We start from the raw sequence: 18232 nt of genomic DNA on the forward strand, positions 1-18232 counted from the left end.
CCATACCTCCTGCTCCTCACCAGCACAATTCCCCTTGCATCTCTCCAGCACCATCACTCCTGCTCCTCAGCAGCGCCATTCCTCTCATTTCTCCAGCACCATCCTTCCTGCACCAAACCCCACCATTCTATTTTTCATTAACCTGATGTTATTGGCAGCTGGATTTATTATTGCTGCCGCCACAGTCCTCCACTCCAGTGAGAGAATGTAGTGGCCATAATGCTGTGGTATGGTGAGTCGACTTCATAAGTGTCCCGATGGGAGGTTCATCTACATGGGGTTGGGAATGAAGCAGTAGCCTAATTTTGTTCCAATCCAGATACAGAAGGAGAACTGTGGGCACACTGCGGGCAGTAATGAATTTCCTATTAGGCACGTGAGGCACATGCCTAGGGGTGGCACTTGTTTGGGGGCAGCAATTAAGTGCTTGTGTTGGTGCTGTAGCCCAAAATGTTCCAGTAACTACAAAATATTTCCACTGAACTTTACCATATGCCATCTTAGATGTGGTGTAAATGGGTAGGACAAGCTTATATTGCCCCTGTAAGCTGCCCTACCTACTAGATATGTACACATAATTAAATAAATAAAAAAAATAATAGTGGCTTTTCTAAAATGATTCTAATAAATTGGCTATCATCAAATTAGAGCTAATAACCAATCAATAAAAATAATAAAATTAGACAATGGGAGGCGGACATTTTTGTTGTGCCTAGGGCGCCCTCACCCCTAAATCTGCCCCAGACAGTACAATGATTGGCAGGCAGTCGGGACTGTGCAAAGCCATGGCAGAAGAGGAGCCAGAGGTGAAAGGAGGGATGGGGCGGGGCAGGGCCGTAACTACGTGTGTGCCAGGTGTGCCTGGCGCACAGCGCAGTCACCATGAGGGTGCAACTGGCCGTGTACCCGTGACTTTACTCAGCAGCATTGCAATGAGTTAAACTGACCCATTACAAGGCACCTGAGCGAGGAGAGGAGCAGCTCCGGAGGCAGGGGAGGAGTAGGGAGGGGGACTCAGGAGCCACAGTAGCGCACTGTAATTGGTGGCGGTGCCACTGCAGCTGTCCCTCTCCTTCCACATAGGCTGGCCGCCATTGCTGTGAATGCTGGGATGCGCTTCCCTCATCCCAGCAATCACAGCGGTGATGGCCAGCCAATGTGGAAAGAGAGGGACAGCTGTATGCGGCACTGCCACCAATTACAGAGTGCTGCTGCAGCTCCTGAGTTCCTCCTCCTTCCCTGCCCGGGATCTGCCAGCAGCTGAGCAGCTGCACCGAGGAGCTAGACTGCCTGAGCCAGCAGAGAGACAGTAAGTATCAATCATCTTTTCTGTCTGTCTGTCTGTCTGTCTATCTATCTACCTAATGTGTTAAAAGGGGTACTGTCTGCCGTAATGTGTAAAAAGGGGGACTGTCTGCCGTAATGTGTAAAAAGTGGGACTGGCTGCCGTAATGTGTTAAAAGGAGGACTCTGCCGTAATGTGTAAAAAAGAAGGACTCTGTCTGCCGCAATGTGTAAAAAGGGGGACTTGCTGCCGTAATGTGTAAAAAAGGGACTCTGGGGGTCATCCCGAGTTGATCGTAGCTGTACTAAATATAGCACAGCTACGATCATGAACTCAGACATGCGGGGGGATGCCCAGCACAGGGCTAGTCCACCCCGCATGTCAGTGCCACCCCCCCGCAGAAGTGCAAAGGCATCGCACAGCGGCGATGCCTTTACACTTCAAGAGTGGCTCCCGACCAGTGCAGCTTTAGCGCGCTGGCCAGGAGCTACTTATCGCTCCCCGGCCCGCAATGGCTGCGTGTGACGTCACGCAGCCTCTGCGGGCCACTCCCCGCATGGTCCGGCCACGCAAGCATTGGCTGGAACGCTATCACGAAACAGCGGCTGTTTCGCCCCCTCCCGCCCATCGACCACCTCTGCCTGTCAATCAGGCAGAGACGATCGTAGGGCAGCGAGTGGCGGCCATGCGCCGGCGCACTGCGGCGCCGGCGCATGCACAGTTCTGACCCGATCGCTACGCTGCGAAAAACTGCAACGTGCGATCGGGTCAGCATGACCCCCTCTGTCTGCCGTAATGTGTAAAAAGGTGGACTCTGTCTGCCGTAATGTGTAAAAAGGGGTTCTACCTGGTGTAGTGGCGCTACTGTGCGGCATAATTTAAATAATGGAGACTACTGTGCACCGTAATATGAACTGGTATTATTTTGTGGCCACACCCCTTCCCCGTGAAGCCACGCCCTTATATTTTTGCAGCGCGCCTACGGTGCGCAATGCCCCTATTTTAATTAAGGGGGGGGCACCGATGCCGTTTCTTGCACACAGCGCTAAAAACTCTAGTTACGGCACTGGGGCGGGGACTCAGGCAGCAATATCTTGAGGTAAGAGGAAGAGGTGAGGCGGTTGCTTCGTTGACAGCCACGGCATACTATTATGAGTCAGAATAACTCATTATAGTACTGCTCTAATGCAGCCAGCTGTGGGCCCCTTGATTGCTGTGGTCCCCCGTGCAGTGCACAGTTGATAGTTTTGCCTCTGCTCTGGCAGACTTCCCTCCTCTACTCACACCTACATGTAATTTGCAGGTTGCAGTGGTGTCTCCTGAGAGCGGAGCACCTTGATGTGAAGTCAGATAGCTGAAGGGTGACTACTGATCTATGATGACCAACTGATGTACGAGTAATGTAGAAGTTGATTTGGCAGCTGTAACCCCCTAGAGTTCATGGTGCATCCTTATTACAATCCCGCACTGGGAAGAGCATAAATATTTTCTAAGATTTTGTTTTTGATCTACTCCTACAAGCCACCTTACAGGTGACTGAAGTTTTCTCTCTTATTTATTTTTCAGTGTTCAGTGATGGTAGAAGTCAATATTGACAGAATCCTGCAGATGAAAAGAACTTGCTGTTACTTGGTTTCCAGTCTTCTAATGGTCTCTCTGTGTGAGGCTAACTGCATCCACATTCCACTGGGTAATGGCATTATCTACAGCAAGGTAATTGGCAATGCTCCCCAGGTATTAAAAACATGGGTTATATGATTATTATTTCTATTTCAACTATAATGAGCCCGTCAGCAGGAGAAGGTCAACATGCTTTGCTGTTATTACGTTTCATCTGCCTTCATCTGTTAAAAACACAAGAAAACGTCTACCTGTTTGTACTGTAATTTGAGGATAAAACAACAGAGCAAGAGTGGAATTGTTTTATCCTTGTTATTATTATTCCATTTCCTTTAATATTTATATATTTAAATGTATTACATTGACACACCCGTCGCATATAAATGAGAGTATACAATGATTTCTCCTTTCACAGCTTGGTTGATAGCAAATACTCAAATCAAATAAAACAATCAAATGTATATTGATAAATTGTATTGCAGCTGGACTAATACGTTATGTATAATTAGGGAAGCCAATCACACCACATTTATGTAATACTGGGATTCAGGACTGAAAATATCTCAATGCTGGGATTCCTGTGATTGAATTGTACTGTGTGCCACGCCCCTGATATTCTTCCAGTGGTCAGAAGGGACTTCTCTTTTTGGTGGACACTTTGCCTGGTCCTCTCCCAGGCTCAGCCACATACCGCTCAGAGGCTGTCCGTTGTCTGGGCTGGCAAGGCAGGCAGGTGAAGCACTGGTTCAGGCTGAGGTTGTGATAGATGCCTTTCTGCTTACCTTTCCCCTGAAGCTGAGAGTAGTATGGGAAGTCCCAGGCTATGGCCTTATAGATGCCATGACAGCAGCTTTCCCAGCACTCCGAGCTCCATTGTGATCAGAGCCATGTACAAGTAGGTTTGCTTCTTTGCCTCCAGTGCCGCTTACCCCATGCTCCAGAGATTCTGTGATACAGCTGCTCTCAGTCACTGATTGTGACTGAGAAATTCTGGGAGTACACATACTATTTGGTCCCCCAATTTTTCAGCTATCAACCTACACTTACAGGCCTAGTCTAGTTATGAAGTAGGGGGACACACCTTCCATCTTTTTATTCTTTTTATTTTTTATTTTTATTTACCTCTTTATTTGTAAAATGAAGAAGGAGAAAACAACAGAAATGTATTTGAGCAAATAAATAAACACCAACATTTTCTTTGCATTTTAAGGAACGGGAAAAGAAGGGAAAAGGAAAAAGAGGGGTGGTACAAATGAAGCCAAGGTTGATATTCAAGAGAAAACAAGATACAAAAACAAGACTAGAACCAACTTCAGAAGGGACATGGAGAACTGAATAATTGTTACATGGTCATAAGAAGTAGTGTCCAGCGTGGAGGACCCAAAGACGGCAGTAGAGACAACAAGAATGAGGACAGGACTAGCCCAAAAGAGGGATGAGCAATGATGTCTCTCAATATGAAGCCAGGGAGTCCATATGAGATCAAACATATGAGGTGCATCAGACTTGTGGGGGAGAGCAGTTCCTATAGATTAAACATTTAGCCGCAGTAAGAATATGGGAAAACATCTTATTTGATTGTGAGCTCACATCTGGGAAAGGGCGAGAGAGATGGAAAAACCAGTGGTCCAGGGTTAGTTGTTTTTCAGAGAGGAAGTTTATAATAGATAGGACCTTAGTCCAAAATGGGTCAATATAAAGACATGTCCACCCAATATTATAAAGAGTACCTCTGTGGCCACATGTCCGTCAACAACTGGGATTTGAGGTAGGGAACATTTTGGAGAGTCTGTCCAGTGCATAATACCACAGATAATACATTTTAGATGTGGTTTCCTTAACTTATGTTGTGATGGAGTTAGTGGCAATTGCCTCCTCACCTCCCCCCAGCAGGACTTAGCTGGGGGTGGATCCAAATCTCTTTCCATTCCCGCTCAAGGTGAGTCTGGGATACACAGGTAGTGTCAATCAGCAAGTTATAAATAGAGGAAATCATATCCTTCCAAAATACAAAACTAAGGTAAAACCTCACAAAAGGGGTAGTGGTATGCAGAGTAGCTGCCAGGGGAAGGGACCAAAGGAAGTGATGGATCGGAAAGATAATTTTTGCTGAATATCAGCCATGGAAGCCAAAGTATTATGGAGTTTAAGGTCATGAATCAGCCCATTCCCTGCTTGCACCCACCATTTATAGTGGGAAGAGGAAGCTTTGGGTGGGAATTCTGAGTTATTCCATAATGGGACTAGGGGAGAGATGAAGGTAGTTCCTTTATATCAGGTGCAGCAGAGGAGTCCCATATAAATAAATAAAAATTAAGGGAAGAGAAGGATTTAAGTGACATGGGCCTATTGGAACTAGATAATCCCCAGATAGAAGCCAAAAAGTGTACCATGGAGTAACAGGCCTCCAGATCTACCCAATCTTAAGTATTGCATAGGGTGAAAGTCGCCATAAGTTGACTTAAACGGAATGCTAAGTAGTAGGACTGAATGTCAGGGAATCCCCTACCTTCTCTTAGTCTAGGTTGTTTTAGAACATTTAGACAAACTCTGGGGGTCTTGTTGTTCCAAACAAATCTAAAAAATTAAGATTGCAGATCCTTAAAGCTATCCCTAGTCTAAAATTACCATCTAATCAGCTGCATATAAAATTAAAAGTGACAGCGTTTCACTACTTCCGATCTTCTAAACCGGAAGTCATATGTCCATGTCCCGATATGTACCCACAGAAGTCCGCACACTATGAATGTAGATATGTAAACAGGAAGTGACGCCATTTGAGCATTTCCTGTAAGACGGTACACTCATGCCATCTCCGATCACGGAGCTTTTACTCCAAGTGTGATCACATCATCCGGTTTAATATGTACCCCCTCACTCCCTGTGTGGCCCATCCCCAGGTATCCTCAGCCCCATGTGATCTTTCCATTTAGCCTAACATGAACCTACAATGACGGCCACTCACGCCACTTCCGGTCTTTTCAACCGGAAATGACGCTACCTTATTCAGGGACGCGTCCCTGACAACTCCAGTAAACTACTGGCAATGGAGCTAACACTTCGATCTTGGCCCTATTAATCAATTTTAAATACTATCTTTCTTACTTATTCATTCTGTCCCACGCCATATTATAAGCACTATCTAACCATATACATGGCACATCTTCCGGATTTTGAAACCGGAAGTGATGTGCAGGATGTTTCAGTGACATCATGCATTCTACTTCTTCTTTTCTGAGATTGGTCTGAATTTTTTAGACCACCCCCAATTTGTTAGACCACCCCCTCTTTTTTGCCTTAAATAGACTCTCTTCCATCACCACTTCACACAGTGAACAAGCCACCTCCAGGTGAAACGGCCGTCTGTGACTAGTGGTGCTGAACAGTGCACGGTTCAGCCCACTCACCTCCTGGTATCGTATAATTGACAAAAAATGTTTTGACCCGAATTTTCAAATTTTTTGCTTAATCTGCTATTTGTTATTTACAGTGTTAGGATATTTCACACTATTTGATGTCTCTTTTTTCTCTCTCACTCTCATACTCTAATTAGTGAGACATAAATTTCATACTATTATGTACGGTTTGAGATATCATAAATAGCTGGTTTTGGATTTCCTCAGCAATATTCTAGGGGCATCGCCAATAGCGAAAAATCCCTTTGCCCACTACTATTAGGATCAACAGTATGTCATTGAAATATGCACTATCGTAAGAAACCTTAAGATATCTGTGTAGTTTCACACCATTATTTAATAGGCCCAGATAACCCGCCTCTCTCATCCACTGTCCACTGTATTAAATTATATGACAGTGGACAGCAGAAGACGGGCTCTGAACCTATAGGTTTCCTGTATCTTACTTGTTCAGTACTCTCTCATCCTAAAACGCCAGTTACATAACTCCCCTGCAATGCTAAAAGTAACAGGGAAACTGTGCGCATTAATGGACAGCAGAAGTACTCTAACTGGTATATGCCAATAACCATACATTCTCTCATTCACAATCTATGTGATATTACTGCCACATCTCACTGGCTACGCCCAATCTCGTCTGATCTTGGAAGCTAAGCAGTAAATAGCCTGATTAGTACCTGGATGGGAGACTTCCAGGGAATATTAGGTGCAGTAACAAATATCTCTATATTCATGTGAAAAGCAGAGGTGGTGGAGCAACCTTTGACCATTACCACTTTTCATTTCTAATTTTTCTTCTTCTTATTGAATTTTCTTTCTGATCATACACTCATCCAGAGCTCTTTGGCATATTGCTATCATTGATCAGAAAAAATTGTTGAAATAGCAGATTAATCGTTACCAGGACATACCATTATAATAGGCATTTGAAGAATTTTCTCTTATGCTGAAATTGAATTCCTAATATTTTTCATCTCAGGTGTCACTGTCACCACAAATAATAATATCATTTGGAGAATTACTACTCCGAAATTATTACTTCACAAATGAGAATTATTTGTTTTTCTCCTTAAATATTATAAACTATATATGTGTGTTGAATTGTGTACCATAATTTTATCATACAATAATTAAAAGTTAAGTTTTAGTTTTTTAAGCGTGCCCCAACACAGAGTCTCTCTTTTTCTTTTGTAACTTTGACATGTATTATTGACTCTGGGTGCACCACCAACAACAGTAACTCCTTAAAGACCTATACAGGCATTTCGTATGTATATGCACTGTTGGTTTACAAGGGACAAATTTTATAAGAGCCCATTATAAAGAAAAATTCTTGAGGGTCCTGTGCGGCACCAAACTGACCTTTTCCAGACCACATCAGAAACATTGGCAGATAGTTTGGAATAGATAGAGGAGTTTAGGGATCAAGTTCATCTTATTAGCGATGATCCTCCCCAGACATGAAATTGTTGATCTTCCCCAGGCAGCGAAGTCTTATTTGATACTGGAGAGAAGTTGGTAGAAAGTTCTCCTAGAATAATTTGTTATAATGATAAGTATACCCCTAGATATTGTAATCTATGGTTTTTACCATTTAAAAGAATAGGACAACTGTAGACGAGCCCTCAGCAGAGATGGGGTATGTAACAGCATATCATCTCAAAAGGACATCATTCTCAAATAAAGAAATTTTAAAATTAACAGTACCCCAACACCTTACCACGTATAGAGGTAGAATGTGTTATCATAGCAGCTAGGGGTGCAATTATCAAGGCAAAACCAAGGGAGACAATGGATATCCCTGTCTAGTACCATTAAATAGAGAGTGGCAATGCCATAAGGAATTCAACAGAGATACCATAGTCTCTCAAGGCATTAAACATAAAAGACCAAGAGATATAGGGGGTCATTCCAAGTTGATCACTAGCTGCATTTATTAGCAGCGCAGCGATCAGGCTAAAAAATGGCAAATCTGCGCATGCGTATGTGGCGCAATGCGCACGCGTGACGTACAGGCACAACTAACAATGCAGTTTTGCACAGGGTATAGCGATGCATTTCAGTCGCACTGGTTGAGTGATTGACATGAAGTGGGCGTTTCTGGGTTGCAACTGACCGTTTTCAGGTAGTGTTTGGAAAAACGCAGGCGTGCCAGGGAAAATGCAGACGTGGCTAGGCGAATGCTGGGCGGGTGTGTGACGTCAAGTCCGGAACTGAATAGTCTGAAGTGATCGCAAACGCTGAGTAGGTTTTGAGGTACTCTGAAACTTCACAATTTTTTTTGCAGGCGCTCTGCGATACAACCGTTCGCACTTCTGCTAAGCTAAAATACACTCCCAGTGGGCGGCGGCATAGCGTTTACATGGCTGCTAAAAGCTGCTAGCGAGCGATCAACTCGGAATGACCCCCATAGTCAAATGCCTTTTCACCATCCAGGGATAATATAATCTCCTAGTATTGTCTCTGGCCTGACCCCCTGGGTGAACCTTACTTAATCATAGGACAAGAAAGACCCTGTTCGGGTGATCTTCGCATAAAGTTTAAGATCAGTGGTAAGTAGGGATATACACCAACAGCGGGCACAGCTACTAGGGTCCATTTGCTTCCTTATCAAATCACTAAAAAACGAGTTTTATGGTAAGAACTTACCTTTGTTAAAACTCTTTCTGCGAGGTACACTGGGCTCCACAAGGAATGGACAATGGGGTGTAGAGTAGGATCTTGATCCGAGGCAACAACAGGCTCAAAGCTTTGACTGTCCCAAGAATGCACAGCGCCGCCTCCTATATCACCCCGCCTACCAGCACAGGAGCTCAGTTTTTAGTTAACCAGCCCAATGCAGTAGCAGGAAAAGAGACGACAACGGTTAGTAGCCACATAAACCACACTCTCACGACAGGAGAAGTGTCAGCGGCTAATGCCATACCAACCCAAAAGAAGCTAAGTGCGTCAGGTTGGGCGCCTTGTGGAGCCCAGTGTACCTCGCAGAAAGAGTTTTAACAAAGGTAAGTTCTTACCATAAAACTCGTTTTCTGCTGCAGGGTACACTTGGCTCCACAAGGAATGGACAATGGGGATGTCCTAAAGCAGTTCCTTATGGGAGGGGACGCACTGTAGCGGGCACAAGAACCCGGCATCCAAAGGAAGCATCCTGGGAAGCGGCAGTATCGAAGGCATAGAACCTTATGAACGTGTTCCTCGAGGACCACGTAGCCGCCTTGCACAATTGATCAAGGGTCGCACCACGTTGGGCCGCCCAAGAAGGTCCAACAGACCGAGTAGAATGGGCCTTAATGTGATCAGAAGCAGAGAGACCAGCCTTCACATAAGCATGTGCAATCACCATTCTAATCCATCTGGCCAGAGTTTGCTTGTGAGCAGGCCAGCCCCGTTTGTGAAATCCAAACAAAACAAAGAGAGAATCAGATTTTCGAATAGAAGCAGTTCTCTTCACATAGATACGGAGAGCCCGTACCACATCCAAAGACCGCTCTTTGGGAGACAAATTAGGAGAGACAAAGGCCGGAACCACAATCTCCTGATTAAGGTGGAACGAAGAAACCACCTTAGGTAAATATCCGGGACAAGTCCTAAGAAACGCCCAGTCATGGTGAAAAATCAGATATGGGGAACTACAAGACAAGGCACCCAGATCCGACACTCTTCTAGCAGAGGCAATAGCCAGCAAGAACACCACCTTAAGGGAAAGCCACTTAAGGTCAGCTGAACCAAGAGGTTCAAATGGAGGCTCCTGCAACACCTCCAAAAGTACCGACAAGTCCCAAGGAGCCACAGGCGGGACATAGGGAGGTTGGATACGCAACACACCATGAGTGAAAGTATGAACATCAGGTAAAGTCGCAATTTTGCTCTGAAACCACACCGACAAGGCAGAAATATGAACCTTGAAGGAGGCCAGACGCAGGCCTAAATCTAGGCCCTGCTGCAGAAAAGCCAAAAGTTTGGCTGTACTAAACTTGGGAGCGTCATAATTGTTAGATGCGCACCAAACAAAGTAGGAATGCCAGACCCTATGATAAATCCGAGCAGAAGCCGGTTTCCGGGCCCGCAACATAGTTTTAATGACCTCTTTAGAAAAACCCTTAGCCCTCAAGACGGAAGCTTCAAGAGCCACGCTGTCAAAGACAGCCGGACTAAGTGCTGGTAGACACAGGGGCCCTGAACGAGGATGGTCTGGGCGTTGTGGAAGTAGAATTGGATGCTCTGACGATAGGCCTTGCAGGTCTGAGAACCAGTGCCGTCTGGGCCACGCTGGAGCTATGAGAAGCAGAATTCCTTTTTCTTGCTTGAACTTCCGAATTACCCTGGGCAGGAGTGACACCGGAGGGAACACGTACGGCAGCCGAAACCTCCACGGTACCACCAGCACATACACAAATGCTGCTCGAGGATCCCTTGTTCTTGCTCCGAAGACCGGAACCTTGTGATTGTGTCGAGACGCCATCAGATCTACGTCTGGAAGGTCCCACCTTTCCACTAGGAGTTGAAACACGTCTGGATGGAGGCCCCACTCACCGGCATGCACGTCCTGACGACTGAGAAAGTCCGCTTCCCAATTCAGGACTCCCGGAATGAATATTGCCGATATGGCCGGTAGATGGCGTTCTGCCCACTGTAGAATCCGTGAGACTTCCTTCATTGCTAGGAGGCTTTGAGTGCCGCCTTGATGATTTATGTAAGCCACTGTGGTAGCGTTGTCCGACTGTACTTGAACAGGACGGTTCTGAATTAAATGCTGGGCTAGGTTCAAGGCATTGAAGACCACCCGCAACTCCAGAATATTGATCCAGAGGAGGGACTCCTCCTTAGTCCACCGCCCCTGAAGGGAGTGTTGCTACAGCACCGCGCCCCAACCTCTTAGACTGGCATCTGTCGTCAACAGGACCCAGTTGGTTATCCAGAACGGACGGCCCCTGCACAGTTGTTGGTCCCAGAGCCACCAGAGCAGCGACAGACTGACCTCCGGAGTCAATGAGATCATTTGAGACCTGATCCGGTGAGGCAGGCCATCCCATTTGGCTAGAATCAGCCTCTGGAGAGGGCGAGAGTGAAATTGAGCATACTCCACCATGTCGAATGCTGACATTATGAGGCCCAGCACCTGCATCGCCGAATGTATCGACACTTGCGGACGAGATAGGAAGCAACAAATCCTGTCCTGAAGTTTCAGGACTTTCTCCTGAGACAGGAGCAACTGCTGGTTGTGAGTGTCCAATAGTGCTCCCAGATGCACCATGCTCTGAGCAGGGATCAGGGATGACTTCTTCCAGTTGATGAGCCACCCGTGGGCTTGTAGAAACCGGACTGTCATATCCAGATGGCGCAGGAGAAGATCTGGGGAATTTGCCAGGATTAACAAGTGGTCCAGATACGGCAGTATCCTGACCCCTTGACGGCGGAGTACCACCGTCATCACCGCCATAACTTTGGTGAAGACTCACGGAGCCGTTGTTAAACCAAAAGGTAATGCCCGAAACTGGTAATGGATGTTGCCAATAGCAAACCTCAGGTATTGTTGATGTGACACTGCTATAGGAATATGCAGGTAAGCATCCTGTATGTCCGGGGAGACCATGTAGTCCCCAGGTTCCAAGGCCAGAACTTTAGAGCGAAGGGTTTCCATACGGAACTTGGAAATCTTCACAAACCTGTTCAATGCCTTGAGGTTGAGAATGGGCAGGGAGGACCCTTTCGGTTTCAGGACTAGAAACAGCGGAGAATAGTACCCCCTGCCCCTCTGAGCAAGAGGCACTTGCACTACGACTCCTGTATCCAGGAGGGTCTGTACCACCGAGTGTAGAGTTTTTGCCTTTGTCTGGTCCAAAGGGACATCTGTCTGGCAAAATCGATGAGGGGGTCGGTTGATGAAGGCTATGGCGTAACCTTGTGTGACGACTTCCCGTACCCAGGCATCTGAAGTGGTCTTCAACCATTCCTGGGTATACCCTAGAAGCCCAGGGGGAGGCCCGCCCCGTTATGCGGCAGGCTTATCGGTCTTGGCAGCTGGCTGACGGGCAGCCCAGGCTCTTTTGGGCTTCGGCTTACCAGGTTTGGAGGTGCGTGCCTGCTTATGGTACGCCTGACCTTTTGCTTTACCTGAAGGACGAAAGGGGCGAAAGGACGTACCTTTAGCCTTCGACACAGAAAAAGCGGTATTAGGTAGACAGGCAGTTTTGGCAGTAGCCAAGTCAGCCACAATCTTATTTAAGTCCTCCCCAAACAGAATATCTATTTAAGTCCTCCCCAAACAGAAAGGGAGTACCTTTAGGGTTTTTCTAGAGTCCAGATCCAAAGACCAGGATCTCAGCCACAATATCCGGCGAGCCAGAACTGACATAGTAGAGGCCTTGGCTGCTAGGATACCGGCATCAGAAGCCGCCTCTTTAATATATCGAGAAGCTGTGACAATATATGACAAGCATTGTCTAGCATGGTCAGAAGAGATTTCAGCTTCTAACTCCATGGCCCATGCTTCAATAGCCTCTGCAGCCCATGTAGCTGCAATAGTGGCCCTTTGTGCAGCACCCGTGAGGGTGTAAATCGCTTTCAGACAACCCTCCACACGTGTATCCATAGGCTCTTTTAGAGACGTGATGGTAGTGACAGGTAGAGCTGAGGAAACCACCATCCTAGCCACATGTGAGTCCACTGGAGGAGGCGTTTCCCAATTTTTAGACAGCTCTGGCGCGAGGGGATAGCGAGCCAGCATCTTCTTTTGAGGCACAAACTTCATACCCAGGTTTCCCCAGGGTTCCTGACGTATATCCACTAGGTGGTCAGAGTGAGGTAAAACTTGCTTAACCACCTTCTGACGCTTGAACCTATCTGGTTTCTTAGGAGGGACGGATGGCTTGGGATCATCCGTAATCTGCAGAATTCACTTAATAGCCTCCACAAGATCAGGAACATCCACATGTGAACTACCCTCCCCATCAGCCGTATCTGAGTCAGAACCTGAGGTGTCAGTGTATGTGCCGTCTTCATCAGACGAGGTGTCAGAGACAGCAGTGGATTGTCAGGAGATAAGCGCTCGCTTAGAGGACCTCTTGGACTTAGGCGAGCGTTGGTCAGACTTTTTAGTAGTCAAGGACTGGTTCAACTTCTTTAATTGAGCAGATAAATCGTCCGCCCACGGCGGGTTAGCTGCAGGGACCACATATGGTTGTACCGGCATTGGAGGTCCCATAGGGGGTGTTAGTTTATGAACTAGCGTATGCAGAAGCGTGGAAAAAGCGGCCCACGGCGGGTCATTATTTGCCCCGTTGCCACCGTCCCACTGGGGGGCAAGGAGCCCCCAGAACCAGAGCCCAAAGCTGCTATATTCTCCTCATAGATATCTGCGGCTTCAGCAACACCGTCAGTGTGTTCAGCCCCAGAACCGTTACCCTCAGAAGCAGACATGATATAACTTGCAGTATGAGGTAACACAGTACAATTATCAGCAGCACTATACCTCTAAACACAAACCCCTGCGCAGTGTAGTCAGCACTAGCAGAGATAAAGGAGAGATATGGTGACTAAATCACAGAGAAAAATATGTAATACAGTATATCTTTGTGAAAATCCTATATTAGATAACACCTGACGCACCAAGCCCCCTCAGGTTATGGAATATAGGGATAGCAGGTTGAGTGAAAGTCACGAAATGGACACCACTCAGCTATCAAATGCACACACAGAAAGTCACAGTTTGTACAATGCAGAGGTTATTACTGACAATAATACTGCACTGGACTAGCTTACACAGCTATATAACAATAGATATAACAGTACACAGTAATAACTGGATGTATATCACAGGGTAATTGTAGTATAAAACCCTGACTAAATGGACTATTTCTTAACTATCACTGTCTAAAAAGGCAGGTAGAATACTTAAGTGTCATGTAAAGGCACAGCGCTGACAACCAGGCGGCTTTACATAGGAGGATTTGCCCAAGCAGTCCCAGGAACAGTGAGCTGAGGGATAATGGCGCCGCAGAAACTGACAGGGAGTGAGGAAAAGACAGATATGCAGCTCCAGGGCGGGAACACTTGCTAGAAATAGCGCCCTGGGGCTAGGGGAGGGGCTTCAGGTCTAAGCCTTATCCCCTCTGCTGGCAAAACCACCGGGTACTGCGGGCGATATAAGAATTGGTTTAGAGAGAAAACCTGACCTGCGCCCATGCCCTGGTGATCTAGTAGGATCGCCTGTACTGCCACAGTGTCCACCGCCAGCGCGTGCGGCCTGCCTCCCACTGACTGCACCAGATTGCGATAAAGAACGGGTCCCGCAAGCGGGACCCACTTACCACCTCCCGAAGCGCGGCCACGCGATCCTGGAAAGGCATGTGTGTCTAACGTGAAGAAAACCGGTGCCTCCGCTGTAGGTACCCGGCAACCTGGGCTCGGGAGTGTACAGCGCCGCTGGGGAGAGCTGGAGCTTCAGCAGTGAATGTCACAAGACATTTATCACCACTGCTGCCCTTGAAGTCTTACTTCATAAAAAGCTTTTCTTAGGGCTGCTTGGAGCAGCCCCTCTGTTCAGTTCCTGCTTACTGCAGCACCAACTTGAAAAACTGAGCTCCTGTGCCGGGAGGCAGGGTGATATAGGAGGCGGCGCTGTGCATTCTGGGAACAGTCAAAGCTTTGAGCCTGTTGGTGCCTCGGATCAAGATCCTACTATACACCCCATTGTCCATTCCTTGTGGAGCCCAGTGTACCCCGCAGCAGAAATAGGATTTTAATTACCTACCGATAAATCCTTTTCTCGTAGTCCGTAGAGGATGCTGGGTCCACATTAGTACCATGGGGTATAGACGGGTCCACCAGGAGCCATTGGCACTTTAAGAGTTTGAGAGTGTGGGCTGGCTCCTCCCTTTATGCCCCTCCTACCAGACTCAGTCTAGAAACTGTGCCCGAGGAGACGGACATCTTCGAGGGAAGGATTACACAGATAGTGGCGAGATTCACACCAGCTCACACAACAAGGCAAACCAAGCTAACTAGCTTGAAACTCAGCAACAGATGAAAAACATTACTTAACCAAGTAACAACGTAGTACAAAACTAAAAACAAAGTCGTACTGAATTAAGTAGATACTGCAGGATAACGAAGCGCTGGGCGGGCGCCCCGCAATCCTCTACGGACTACGAGAAAAGGATTTAACGGTAGGTAATTAAAATCCTATTTCCTCTTACGTCCTAGAGGATGCTGGGGTCTACATTAGTACTATGGGGATGTACCAAAGCTCCCAGAACGAGAGAGAGAGCGCGGAGGCTCCTGCAGAACTGATTGACCAAACTTTAGGTCCTCAGAGGCCAAAGTATCGAACTTGTGGAACTTTGCAAAAGTGTTCGACCCAGACCAAGTAGCCACTTGGCAAAGCTGTAAAGCCGAGACACCCCGGGCAGCCGCCCAGAAAAAATCCACCTTACGAGTAGAGTGGGCCATAACAGACTTAGGACATGGCAATCCTGCCGTCGAATACGCATGCTGGATAGTGAGCCTGACCCAGTGAGAGATTGTCTGCTTAGAAGCAGGATACCCAAGTTTCTCATACAGGACAAACAGAGAGTCCGAGTTTCTGTGATGAGCGGTCCTCTTCACATAGATTTTCAGAGCCCTTACAACATCCAAGGACTTTGATGAAATTGAGGAGTCAGTAGCCACTGGCACCACAATAGGTTGGTTGATATGAAATGCCAACACAGAACACAGCCTTCGGAAGGAACTGCTGACATGACTGGAGTTCAGCTCTATCTTCATGGAAGATCAAGTAGGGGCTCTTACAAGACAAAGCCCCCAACTCCGACACACGTCTAGCAGAAGCTAAGGCCAACAAAGTGACAGCCTTCCACGTGAGAAACTTGACCTCAACCTCCAGTAGAGGTTCGAACCAATCCGATCTGAGGAACTGTAACACCACATTAAGATCACAGGGCGCCGTAGGTGGCACAAAGGGAGGCTGGATGTGCAGAACCCCTTTCAAGAAAGTCTGAACCTCAGGGAGGGAAGCCAATTGTTTCTGAAAGAAAATGGACAAAGACGAAATCTGGACCTTTATGGATCCCAACCTCAGGCCCGTATCCACAACTGCTTGCAGGAAGAGTAGAAACAGTCCCAGTTGAAACTCCACCATAGGAAACTTCTTCGACTCACACCAAGATACATATTTTTTCAAATACGATGGTAATGTTTAGACGTTACTCCTTTCCTAGCCTGTATCAGGGTAGGAATAACCTTGTTCGGAATGCCTTTCCGAGCTAATATCTGGCGTTCAACCTCCATGCCATCAAACATAGCCGCAGTAAGTCTTGATAAGCGAACGGCCCCTGTTGCAGTAGGTCCTCCTGAAGAGGAAGAGGCCTCGGATCTTCCAGCAGAAGATCCAGAAGATCTGCGTACCAAGCTCTTCTTGGCCATTCTGGAGCAATGAGGATTGCCTGAACTCTTGTTCTCCTTATGAGTTTTAGAACTCTTGGAATGAGTGGAAGGGGAGGAAACACGTACACCGACTTGAACACCCACACACATCAGGGCGTCCACTGCCATGGCTTGCGGGTTCCTTGACCTGGAACAATACCTCTGAAGCTTCTTGTTGAGACTGGAGGCCATCATATCTATTTGAGGCACACCCCAAAGACCCGTCACCTCCGTGAACACCTTCAGATGGAGGCCCAACTCTCCTAGATGGAGATCGTGTCTGCTGAGGAAGTCCGCTTCCCAGTTGTCTACACCCGGAATGAAGATTGCTGACAACACCAATGCGTGTTTTTCTGCCCATAGGAGGATTCTTGTTACCTCTGACATTACAGCTCTGCTCTTCGTTCCTCCCTGTCGGTTTATGTAGGCCACCGTCATTACATTGTCCGACTGTACTTAAATGGCTCGATCTCGCAGAAGATGAGTCGCTTTCAGAAGACCATTGTAGACGGCTCTTAGTTCCAAAATGTTTATCTGAAGACTGGATTCCAGGCTTGGAAGGTTACCCCCTGAGTGACAGCACCCCAGCCCCTGAGACTTGCATCTGTGGTTAGAAGGATCCAATCCTGAATCTCGAACCTGCGGCCCTCCAGAAGGTGAGGTAATTGCAGCCACCCTAGGAGTGAAATCCTTGCTTTCAGTGACAGACGTATTCTCTGGTGCATGTGGAGATGAGAACCCGACCACTTGTCAAGGAGATCCAGATGGAAGGACCGAGCATGAAACCTTCCATACTCTAGAGCCTCTTAAGAGGCAACCATCTTCCCCAGAAGGCGAATGCACTGGTGAACCGATACCCGGGTGGGCTTCAGGACGTCCCGGACCATTGTTTGAATCACCAATGCTTTCTCCTCTGGTAGAAACACCCTCTATACTTCTGTGTCCAGGATCATTCCCAGAAAAGACAATCTCCTTGTCGGCTCTAAATGTGATTTTGGAAGGTTCAGGATCCAACCGTGTTCCCTGAGCAGATGAGTAGTAAGAACGGGTGGTCTTCAGTATGCCGACTGACAGGATCTCGGCGCACAGTATACCGGTGCCGGAATCCCGACAGCCGGAATATCGACACTTATTCTCCCTCGTGGGGGTCCACGACCTACCTGGAGGGAGAATAAAATAGTGTGGCGCGCGTAGCGTGCCCGTAGCAAGGGGCTCTTTTGCGCTCGCCACACTATCGGTAAGCCGGCGGTCGGGCTCCCGGCGCCGGTATGCTGGTCGCCGGGAGCCCGACCGCCGGCATACCATACTGAGCCCGTAAGAACAATGGACTGCAACAACATCTCCCTGGATGATGCCTTTATCAGCCGCAGATTTACAGAGCTCAGATCCACGAGCAGTAGGAGTAGAAGCCCTATCCTGGTTGCTATCTACTACTACTGTACATTAAGTTCACCAACCATATTGCAGGAGATGTATTTTTCTGGTA

General features: G+C 47.3%; 1 pseudogene; it reads left to right on the top strand.

Moving 5' to 3' along the window:
* Positions 1-6920: 6920 nt before the first annotated feature.
* Positions 6921-7039, top strand: LOC134947355 (5S ribosomal RNA; annotated as a pseudogene).
* The last annotated feature ends 11193 nt before the right edge of the window (positions 7040-18232 follow it).

This window comes from Pseudophryne corroboree, chromosome 7, assembly GCF_028390025.1.
Source record: "Pseudophryne corroboree isolate aPseCor3 chromosome 7, aPseCor3.hap2, whole genome shotgun sequence".
NCBI lineage: Eukaryota > Metazoa > Chordata > Amphibia > Anura > Myobatrachidae > Pseudophryne > Pseudophryne corroboree.